Source organism: Macaca nemestrina, chromosome 4 (genome assembly GCF_043159975.1).
Source record: "Macaca nemestrina isolate mMacNem1 chromosome 4, mMacNem.hap1, whole genome shotgun sequence".
In the NCBI taxonomy this organism is placed as follows: Eukaryota; Metazoa; Chordata; class Mammalia; order Primates; family Cercopithecidae; genus Macaca; species Macaca nemestrina.
In genome coordinates this window covers 183,910,074-183,922,350 of record NC_092128.1, presented here as the reverse complement: position 1 = coordinate 183,922,350, position 12,277 = coordinate 183,910,074, and the positions used below count along the sequence as shown (strand labels likewise).

General features: G+C 38.8%; 1 long non-coding RNA gene across 1 annotated transcript; it reads right to left on the bottom strand.

The window, feature by feature from the left end:
* Positions 1 to 249: 249 nt before the first annotated feature.
* LOC105472612 (uncharacterized) lies at positions 250 to 11,824 on the bottom strand. The gene is made up of 4 exons (XR_981671.2): positions 11,689 to 11,824; positions 11,092 to 11,144; positions 10,489 to 10,579; positions 250 to 718 (listed from the first exon to the last, which is right to left on the bottom strand). It is a non-coding gene; the product is annotated as an uncharacterized lncRNA (long non-coding RNA).
* Positions 11,825 to 12,277: the final 453 nt, after the last annotated feature.

Below are 12,277 nucleotides of genomic sequence, written 5' to 3'. Positions count from 1 at the left end.
CCTTTTTCTTTCTCTCTGTTTCTTTCCGAAAGCCATCATCTAAACTCATTAATCCCTGTGAAGACTCATCCTTCTGACCTTTTGACATTTGCTCAGAACTGTACAGCAACTAGAAACCTGGCAAAGGACTAGAGTTGGAGAAGTAAGAGAACATTTGACACCTGAAGATGAAGCCAGTCCTCTGGCAAGAGGACTTGATCACCATCACCAGAAACAAACTCCAGTCATACATTAAATTTTTATTATATTTAGTAGCTGTTCATAGACACATTTTATTACTATTCTTAGGTATATTTGGCTCTTGCCTACTAGTGCTTGTGCTTTGTCTTCGTAGAGCCCGATGCCCCATCCCTTCCTGGATCATTAGGGACAAGCTCTGGGATGGCTGAGCGTGTGCAGAAGTCACTGTTCCAGTGCCCAGAGAAGCAGCCCTCACTGGATATGGGACCCAAACTGGAGACCAGAAGTCCATTTCTCTTTCCATCACATGCCTTCAGCACAAGTGTCCCAAGGAGGAAAGTAGTAAAGTGGCTTCTCTCCTCCTCTTTCTCCATGACCTTTTCGTTCTTGAGAACGAAGCTTTGCCAGTTTCAGTGCTAAATTCAACATAAAGGAAGAAAATCCTACGATCTGTGGAGGGGCAGCAGGATAGCTCTGGTAGCACTCACAACACACAGTGGGCCAGGTGAAAATAGACACAACCCCATTTTATGATGACCTGTTAATTAAGAGGGGAAAAGTAGGTCACATTGATGCTTCAAATTATAGTGGCTTATAGTGATTCAAATAACATATACATCAGAATTTTGTGCCACAAAACAATAGTTTTCATATAAGATTGAAGTGTTGACACTGACATTTGTGGTAACATAAATACTATTATGGGGCACAATCTTTGAGCCCTGGGGAGTGGCTTAATGCTCCCAGCACAAACTTTCAGTAATTTTGTGTCTTTGTGTGTGTATGAAAGGTAAATTTGGGCTATTATTTCTATAGCCCTATATTAATTCTGGCACACCTTGCACAAAATCTCATTATGTTACTTTTTTCAGAGTCAAAGTGCTTATGGTATAAAGAAGCTAAAATTTCACCTGTAGGAAAATTGGCACAATTTCTTATTTTACCATCCTCAGTGCCAAGCATAAAAAAAATGTACTTTCTGTTTGGGTAATTTTGCACAGCAGGAACTTTAAATTATTTACAGCTTTCCTTATCTGGAACCAGAGAAAACATACCATTTTCCATGCCACGATTTATACTGAAAAATGCTCTTAGAAAAAAGAATGGGGGTAAATTGCCCATGTGTTCAAGAATCAGAGAAAGAACAAAAGAGTGTCAAAAATCAAGGGTCTCTTTTTCCTGCTATAATCAGGGTGGATATAAGGGACCCTGTCTAGCACCAAGACACTAGAAATTGCATTGTTCTCAGAGGCTTCTGCAAAATGGTTCCAAAACAAGTCTCTGTGAATGACCAAGAGTCTGAATGAAACGAAGAAAACCTGGGCATGAAATTGGAAGTAGCTTTGGACAGAGGCATGAGCCTCTGATACAGCTGTACTGTGAAGATTGATCTGTGTCTTATGGGAAATGCTAGCCAAGGACTTGTGATTTGGAAACTCAGTCCTTTAAGTCCTTACTTGTGGGGCCATTTGCATACCTAGAGAGACAAAGGGAGAGCTCAAAGGAATCTCCCTTCCTCTCTTCTCAGCCCTGAAGCTTTTCCCAGCCTTTTAATCACTCTGCCTTCCTGTGTGCCTCAAGGCAGCCTCCAAATAGGGTTACTAAGCATTGCCACATGTTAACAGGTCTCAGTCCCCAGTGCTGCTTAAGAATTTTACATCCTGGTTTTGCATTGATCTCCCGTCAGTTTAATTAGTGAGAATGGGTCCATTAAGGTTAAGTTTCTGGACCTGTGTGGCTTGAGCCCTCATCTTACAAAGAAGGGAGAGGAGTCTAAGGGCCATTCTAATTCTATTAATTTATTGACTCAGTTCAGTTAAACATAACAGCATAATGATAACAGCTAATATTCATTGATCAGGCATCATGATGAGTATCATAGAATGTTTGTCCATCTTGGTCCTTACCTCAATTTCCCAATGGACTAGTGCAAATTCTAAAGCTAAAGAAATTGAAGCTCACATAGATAAGAAGGGGTGTTAATATTTGTAGTCAAACTAAGGCTCTGACTGCAGACGCCACCCACACAACTACCCTGTGCTGCTGAATAGCAAGCAAGACGTCCTCTCTTGGAAGCTATTGTTTGACATAACTCATGCAGCACTCCTTCACTACCCACTTATCCGATTAATATCAGTTTCAATAAGTCTATTAGTAACAGAGGGCATTTAGTAAGTATCTTATCATTTGCAGAATGTTTTCCCATCTTAATTTTCTTTTTGAGACTCACAACAACCTCATAGGCAGGAAGACAAATGTTTCAGCCCTGTTTACGAGGAAATAGCTTAATCAAGGAGGACGTGCTGACAATTATTTGCCTACCGAGAAGGATAACTGAACAGGGCTCTCTGAATTCAAGGCCTGAGCTTACATCACAAGCCTGGCCCACTTCTCCTGTTCTGGAGATTTTGCTCCCAACAAACAGAATAATCTTTATTATAGTTGGGCAATAATGTGTGCCTGGGCTCCAGGTCAGTGGAGCAAAGTGATGGGAAGCCAGGCAGCAAAAGCTGTCAGATCATATGGCTCATTTCTACTTGATTCTCAAACTGCAGCTAGAAGGCACATTTGGGCTCATGGCAAAGAAGGCTTGAATTAAAAAAAAAAAAAAGCCAGTGGCAAATCTGGGCACAGGCTCCTAGGAGGAGCACTGAGCAATGCTCTAATCAGAAAAGGACCAATGCAGACAGCCAATTCCACTGAGCAAACTGATAGCAGTTTTGGGACTGGCAAATGGGGAAGAGAGGCAAAGAGCAACAGAGGGACATGGGCCACTGTTGGAGGTGGGACAACAGGAATCTCTTTGTGACTGCCATTGTAATAACAGAATCTTTGTCTAAATGACAGCAGCTTAGACTTGGGAAGCAATGAAGAAACCCAGGAGATAGCATCAAGAGCTTGGACTTTGCAGTCATCAGAATCCCACTGCAGCACTCACTGGCCCTACAATCATGGCTGAGGAACTTACTCTGCTTTGCTTCAAGTTGTCCATCTGAAAAATTGGTACGATAATGATTATTCATGAAGCGTTTTCCAATTGTTTCCAGAATTCCATGTGTTAATATACACAAAGAGCCTATCAGAGTGCCTGGCACACATGGGGTCAGGGGCTTAATAAATATTGTTTTCTGTGTTTTTTCTCCTTTCTTCAGGGAACAAATGCAACATGTGAGGGTTGGAACTTCATTCTAGGCCCAAGTAGGTGACTTATTCCAAATCCCATAGTTGGTACATTCAGAAACCTACTTAGTAGGAGTCCCTGAGAGGGTCAAAGGTGGGAGAATTGCAAGCAGCTGAAGGGACAGGGAAAAAAGGTACCAGAAAGGAGAAATGTCTCTTTCCTTTGATCAGTCTGTAGCTTCTGATCACCACTGGCTGCAGAAAAACAATAGTTAAAATAATTAATCCACTTTCATAACCCTACATAGGAAGAAAAATCCTTCCTGGCCTGAAACACAGTCTGGACCCCTCTCTACAGGAAACTCCTACTAATAGGTGGTCCAGAAAGGATTCACCTTATTCAAGAGGATTAATAAAAAATAAACACCATAAGATCTGTCAAAAGGTATTTCAAGAATAAGTAAGAGAAAATGGCAGGTCAAGAACACTCACAAGAAGAAGGATTCCATGAAACTCATGGAAACTGAGGCTAAAAATATCTTCAGAAAATGTATGAAATCTTAATTATCACAACGAAAAGTAAAATTTAAAAAAATAGGCATACAGAAGCTCAGGGAAGAGAGAGTGTAGCAGAAACTGAAAGTAATACAGTAAGTCCTCAATGGCATTGATAGGTTCTTGGAAACTGTGACTTTAAGCAAAATGACCAGGTCCTTAAATAATGGCATCTTGCAATTCCTCAAGGATCTAGAACCAGAAATACCATTTGACCCAGCAATTCCATTACTGGATATATACCCAAAGGATTATAAATCATTCCACTGTAAAGACACATGCATACATATGTTTATTGCAGTACTGTTCACAATAGCAAAGACTTGAAACCAACCCAAATGCCCATCAATCATAGACCAGATTAAGAAAATGTGGAACGTATAAACCATGGAATATGATGCAACCATAAAAAAAGAATGTGGTTATGTCTCTTGCAGGCACATGGATGAAGCTGGAAGCCATCATTCTTAGCAAAGTAGTACAAGAACAGAAAACCACCATGTGTTCTCACTTATAAGTGAGAATTGAACCATGAGAACACATGGACACAGGGAGGGAAACATCACACACTGGGGTCTGTGGGGGGGTGGGGGACAAGGGAAGGGAGAACATTAGGACAGATACCTAATGCCTGAGGGGCTTAAAACCTAGATGATGGGTTGATCAGTGCAGCAAACCACCATGGCATATGTATACCTATGTAACAAATCTACACATTCTGCACATGTATCCCAGAACTTAAAGTAAAATTTAAAAAAATAATAATAATAATGCCATTTTGTTATAATGTTGATGAGAAAAAAAGTATTTTCTCTATACGTCATTTTGCTCAAAATTGCAGTTGCTAAGAACCAATTGATGACATTAAGGGAGGACTTCCCGTACAGAATGGAGAGAAAACAAAACATGCTTTCCCTTCGTGTTTATGGGGTGGGGGTGGTACACCACCATCCTGGGAGCTGACCTGGCTGCAGTGCTATTTAAACTAGTTCAGGGCCTACTAGAAAAAGGAGATGAACTTACTTTTCTAAAAATGACATAAACACAGTTTTGCTATCAAAGGTTAAAAAAAAGCATGAAAAGCAAAAAGCACAGGCAAATCTCACTTGGTAAACAATATCCAGCAACACATTGACAAAGTAACATCAAGAGCTTTATTCCCAGAGGGCAAAGTTCCTTCAACACTTGGACATCTTTTTCACAATAAGATAATACACATTATCGAGAAAAAAAGAAAAAGTTTATAACCTTCTCCTTAAATGTTGAAAAAGTTGATCAATTTAACAACTATTAATAAGAAGAAAATAAGTACACAGTTTCTCATCAATATGAAATATATCCAATGTAACATATATCAAGTGCATGCAATCTGTGAACCAATTGCTTCCTGATTTGAAAAAAATCAGCTATAAAAGCCATGTTTTGAATTAGTTGAATACACATTAAGATGAGCTGCATGTTATAATAGAATCATTATTAATTTTTGTATGTATGATCGTCATTTTGTGTATACGTAGAATAATATTCTTATTTTTTGGAGATTCACGATTTCTGTAAATTTTTTAATAATTCAACACATTTATACATATGTCTGTGTATATATATTATTTTTGTATGTTTTAAAATGTTCATATTAAAATATTTTTAAAATGTGCATCTTCATCCCAAAGTCACTTTAACGCTTCTTAGAAAAGCCCTGGAAGCTTGCCCATAAATCAACAGCAAGACAAAATAATGCAAAATGTTTCCACTCTTATTTATCTTAATCTGGAGCTCATAGTCAATGCAGTCAGAAGGGACAAAGACACAAAAGGATAAAACAACATTTTCATTATGGAAAAACATGAAAAACTAAAAGGAACTACTTGAAAAACCATTATAATAAAAGAATCCAGAAAATGTCAGGATAGGAGTATTAAATACACAGAGATCAATTGATGTCTTATACACAAGCAGTGGGACCTTCCAAAGAAAAGGCACACTTGTAATATCAACAAAAACATGACGTAACTTGGGGTAAACTTAGTCAGGAATGTTGAAGACCATGATGAAGAAAACATTAAAGCACTATGAAGTATTATAACACGTAGACTTGGTGAATGAAAAACATACTCTGCCTGGACAAGAAAAGACAGCTTTATAGAATTGGCAAGTCTCCCTTCATTAATCTATACATTTGCTACTATGTCAACAAAGATCTAATTATCATTTTTCAATGATGCCCTGCAAATTTTATTTTACTTTTTAAAATTTTATTTCAATAGTTTTTGAGGAACAGGTGGTTTTCTGTTACATGGATAAGTTCTTTAGTGGTGACTTCTGAGATTTTGGTGTACCTGTCACCCGAGCAGTGTACACTGTACCCAATGTGTAGTCTTTTATCTCCCACCCCCGCCATCTCAAGTCCCCAAAGTCCATGATATCATTCTTATGCCTTTGCATTCTCATAGCTTTTTGAAGAGAGGAGTAAAGAAGTTTTCTGGAAACAAAAATACTATTTTTTTTCAACTTTTATTTTGGAATCAGGGGGTACATGTGCAGGGTTGTTACAAAAATAGATTGCATGATGCTGAGGGTTTGAGTACAGATGAATCCGTCACCCAGGTAGTGAGTACAGTACCCAGTACATAGTTTCTTTCATCCCTTCCTCACTGTCTTCCTCCTTGTGTATTCCCCCAGGTCTCTAGTTCTCATCTTTTTGACCCTGTGTACCCAGCGTTTAGCTCCCACCTGTAAGTGAGGACGTGCAGCACGTGGGTTTTCTGTTTCTGTGTTAGTTCGCTTAGGAGACTGGTTTACAGATGCATCCATGTTCCTGCAAAGGATATGATTTCGTGTGGTTGTTTGTTTGTTTGTTTGTTTGTTTGTTTGTTTATTTTTGCCTCCCTGAACATGACCAATCTCATCTGGAAAAAGAATTCTTACATCAAAATACAATAATTAAATCAGTGATGTTGGCCTTAGCTAAGACATAAATAGAAGAGGTCCATAAATAGATTCAATCAGATCTAAATATTTAAAGATGCTATTTTAAATTAGCAAAGAAAACAGTAATTATTTATTAAGGGATATGAAGATAACCTGATTGTTTTGAAAAAATTAACGGTAGAAAACAAATATTCAATAGCTCAATATATCAAAAAGAAAACAAAAGAATGGCAAATTCTTTTTGAAGTGTTCCACAAGACCTACACTGATAAAATTGACTAGATAAAGCTCTGAGGTGGGAAAACCTTCACAAATTCAAAAGACAAATGACAATCTTGCAAAAAAAGTTGCACTTTTTATCATGACCAATGGGTTAATTTTGCTAACAAAGCAATGAGAAAAGATTTATAATAAAATGGAAAACAAGGAAAGGATATATATATATATATATATATATATATATATATATATATATATAGTGTGTGTGTATATATATATGTCATGTGTGTATATATATATGCACACATACACATACACACATAGTGTCTGCCATTCCTCCAAACACAAAGGGCTCCTAGATACATGAGAAATATTCCTTCTCTCTCAAATTAAGATTTCTGCAGATTTAGACCATGTCAGAATACTGTTGTTCATGTGTCAGATTGGCACGATTCAAAGATAACACAGCTTGCTGGAGAAGCTATAGGGATGGAGACACCCTTGTAGTGTGGCTGAGATAGCACATATTGTTTTAATACAGATGATGCCTTGGTGTTCATTTTTAGGCCTGGCGTTAGTTGTTTGAAATCCAGTCTTAGTGTACAATCGCCTTTGGCCTGATTAAAACTTCCCCTTCCCATGTGGTTGTTTGTGATGAACTCGCATATTTGTCACCCCACTGACCCCAAACCTAGCTCATCTCACAGCTGCTGACCATGATAAAACCTCATGGTCAATTCCTGCATTATGCCATTATGCAAATGAGATTCCTCTTTTTTTTTTTTTGCTTTAAATTAGGCAACCCACAGGCCCCTTGGGAAGGCCTAAGGAAGCACGACCATGGACCTCATTAAAAACATCGTCCCACTAGTGCCCCTGTCCCTCTGCACTTGCTGGTTGAACTTCCTGTCGCCCTCCCACCACCCCATTCCTCCACTCCAGGCTTCTTAATCTCTCTGGGACCTGTAAGTAATACATTTCTTCTGTTGCATGCATTTTGGTTTCACCTTCCCCCTGTGTCTTACCTGACTGACACACCCAAACCTAACTCCCCTACCCCAACTGGCAGGGCTTTCCTGAAGAGTGGCTATCTTGGCTCATGGCCCCCTCTGGACAGAAAGACCTTAAGTCCAAATTAGAAAGGAATGTTAACAATAAAAATTAAAACATGGGAATGGCCAATTGGTATACTTTTAAGGATACATTTGCTAATATTTATTATAAATTTTAATTATACTTATTTAAATTATATGTACTTGTATTTATAGTTATATGGTTATAATGTTCAAGACTATATCAATAATATTATTTATCTACAATATGTTTACATCATATTTATAACCATTACAAAATTAAAGTGCAACTTTCCTTTTAGTTGGAAATTTCTCTTCTAGTCATTAATGTACAGGTGTATTCACACATGTAAAATTTATGTCTGGACAAGGCCTTGCAGGATTAAAAAAAACTAGTAGAAAAAAATTTAAGTACCTATATTAGGAAATGTTTAAATCCATTATGACACATTCAGTTAGTAGCAGGTGTTAAGAGGGATGAGATAAGTCTTTGGCACTAAAATTGAAACATCTCCAAAACAGATATTCAGTGAAAAAAATCAAGAGAAAGGGTGCTGTGCTCAGGAGGCTACCATGTGTAGAAATTTTCACTTCCATGGTTTTCTCATGTAACTATAGAATATCCATTTCTGGGGGAATCCTCAAGCAGTGGGTAACAGTGTTCACATCTCAGGTAAAGTTGTGAAAAGGTGATTGGAGAGAAACTTACATTCAACTGCAGAACACTTTTATCTAAATTTCTGTACCATTTGCACATATTACTTATTCAAATTATGAATGCAATTTGAAAGATAATGACCTAATAGCAAACACTCAGCACTTATTATATGCCAGGCATTAGATGCATCAATTTGTATCATCCCCACAACAGTGTTACAAGGTAGGGATAATTAATACGGATAATAGAAAAACAAAGCACAAGGCCTGCAACTCAAAAGTAGAGAAGCAGGACTAGAATTCTTCCAGCGTTTGCCTCAGAATCTCTGCTACATTGGATATGTCTGTGGAGGAAGGACCAGTAAAAAGGAATATTTCCATGGAAGATGATACAGATGAGAAGGATCAAGAGTGATGGAAAGGAAGTCCTAGAGGGCATGTGAGGGATGAGATTTAGGAATCAAAGATGCACATTGTTCAAAGTCTCATGCTAAGTGCTCTTACCACAAAATACAGGCATATCATGGAGATATTGTAGGTTCAGTTCAGACCACCACAATAAAGCGAATATTGCAACAAAGCAAGTCATACAAATGTTTTGGTTTCCCAGTGTATACAAAAGTTATGTTCATCCCACACTGTAGCCTCTTGAGTGAGCAATAGCATTATGTCTAAAAAATAATGTAGAAACCTTAACTAAAAGTATTTTTTTTTTTTTTTTTTTTTGAGACGGAGTCTCGCTCTGTCGCCCAGGCTGGAGTACAGTGGTCGGATCTCAGCTCACTGCAAGCTCCGCCTCCCGGGTTTACACCATTCTCCTGCCTCAGCCTCCCGAGTAGCTGGAACTACAGGCGCCCGCCACCTCGCCCGGCTAGTTTTTTGTATTTTTTTAGTAGAGACGGGGTTTCACCGTGTTAGCCAGGATGGTCTCGATCTCCTGACCTCGTGATCCGCCCGTCTCGGCCTCCCAAAGTGCTGGGATTACAGGCTTGAGCCACCGCGCCCGGACAACTAAAAGTATTTTATTGCTAAAACATACTAGTGATCATCTGAGCCTTCAGCACATGATATGGTTTCTTTCTGTGTCCCCACCCAAATCTCATCTCAGACTGTAATCCCCATATGTCAAGGGAGGTGATTGGATCGTGGGAATGGTTCTTCCCCATGCTGTTCTCATAATAGTAAGTGTGTTCTCTTGAGATGTGATGGTTTTATAAGTATCAGTTTCCCCTGCACTTCTCTCTCCTGCCACCTTGTGAAGAAGGTGCCTGCTTCTCCTTCCACCATGAGTTTCCTGAGGCCTCCCAGCCATGCGAAACTGAGTCAATTAAACCTCTTTTGTTTATAAATTACCCAGTCTCAGGGTAGTATTTTTACAGCAGTGTGAAAATGGACTAATAGAACAAGTCATTTATTTTGTTTGTTTTTTTTCTGCTGGTGGAAGGTCTTGCTTTGATGCTGATGGCTGCTGACAAGTTAGGGTGATGATTGTTGAAGGCTGGGATTGCTGTGGCAGTAAGACAACAGTGAAGTTTGCCACATCAATGGACCCTTCCTTTCATGAAAGATTTCTCTGTAGTGTGCAATGCTGTTTGCTAGCATTGGACCCACAGTAGAACTTCTTCCAAATTTGGAGTCAACTCTCTTAAACCCTGCCACAGCTATATCAACTAAGTTTATACAATACTCCTTTGTTGTCATTTCAGCAGTGTTCATAGCGTCTCACCAGTAGGTCCCATCTCAAGAAGCCACTTACCAGATGAGGAGTTATTTTTACAGATAGGCAGCGTGAGTGTTTATTAATTTGCCCAATTTCAATATTGTTGTGTCCCAGGAGACAGGAAAGCCTGGGGAGAGGAAGAGAGACAGGCAACCAGTCAGGGGAGCAGTCAGAAGGCACACCACATTTATGGCTTAAATTCACCATTTTTTGTATAGATGTGATTTGTGACTCCCCAAAACAAAAGTAGTAACATCAAAGATCACTGATCACAGATCATCTTAACAGATATAATAATAACGAAAAAGTTTGAAATATTGTGAGACTTGCTAAAATATGGCACAGACATGATGTGAGTGCACGCTGTTGGAAAAGTAACATCAGTAGACTTGCTGGGTGCAAGCTTGCCAAAAATCTTTAATTTGTAAAAAACTCAATATCTGAAAAGTGCAGTAAAGCGAAGTGCAATAAAACAAGGTATGCTTATAAAAATAAATAAAACAAGTAGAAGAAAAATTTTAGAGTTGATGAATAGGTTTATCATTTACATTGTGGTGATGGTTTGCAGGTCATACTTATCTCCAAACTCACCAAATGGTATACATTAAATATGTACAGCTTTTTGCATGCCATTCTTACCTGAGTAGAGTGTTTCTAACCAAAGCATCCTCTTTGCTTGATAACAGAAGGACCTGGTAGACAGTAAGACAGTAGAATTATAAATCAGGAGATAAGTGTGTTCGGAGGGCAAGCCATATAGAACAGAACCACAAGCTAACACCTCACTCCAACTAGCATGGCAAAACCCAAAAGATAAACAGTAACAAGTGTTGGGGGGGATGCGAAGAAATTGGAACACATATACACTGATGTTGGGAAGGTAAAGTGGTGCATTTAGCATATGGCTAAACATACTGTTATAACACAATTCCACTCCTAGGTGTATGCCCAAGAAAAATAAAATCGTACATCCATATATGAAATCAGACAACATGTGTTCAGTCCTTTGTAACTGTCAGCAGAGTGTTTTCATATTGTGTGATTTAATTTATGTGAAGTGTCCAGAACAGGCAAATCTATAGAGACATAGAGTATATTAGTGGCTACCTGGGGCTGGGAATGGAGGTAAGGGGAGAATGGGGAGTGAGTTCTTAATCGGGTCTGTCTTAGTTTCTTGTGCTTCTATAACAAAATACCATAGACTGGGTGGCTAAAACAACATAAATTTATTCCTACCAGTTTTGGAGAATTGGAAGTCCAATGCCCAGGCCAAAGTTTTAGTCAATTTGTTTCCTGGTGAGGGCTCTTTTCCTGGCTTGTGGATGGTTGCCTTCTTACTGTGTCCCCCATGCAGAGAGAGAGAACAAGGGAGAGAAAACTCTCTGGTGTCTCTTCTTATAGAGGCACTAATCCCATCATGAAGGCCCCACTCCCCGACCTCATTAACCCTAATTACCCCTCAAAGGCCCTACCTCATAATACCATCTCCTTGGAGCTTAGGGCTTCAACATATGAATTTTGGAGGGCTGCAAATAGTTAGTTCATAAGAGTTCATTTTTAGGGTGATGAAAATGTTCTAAAAATGAAGTGATAGTTGCACAATTCTGTGAATCTCTAAAACTACTGAATTATATGCTTGCAATGGATGAATCATATGGTATGTGGATTTTATCTCCATAAGGCTATTTCTGATTTCTTTGTGAAATAAAAGGTGAGGTTGTTTCCTGAGAACCTGGGGGAAGATGATGCAAGAGAGATAAGATGTTGTGGAGATGAGAAGCGCCTTTGACCAGGAGCCTGCAGGAGGATCACAGGACTGCAGGTT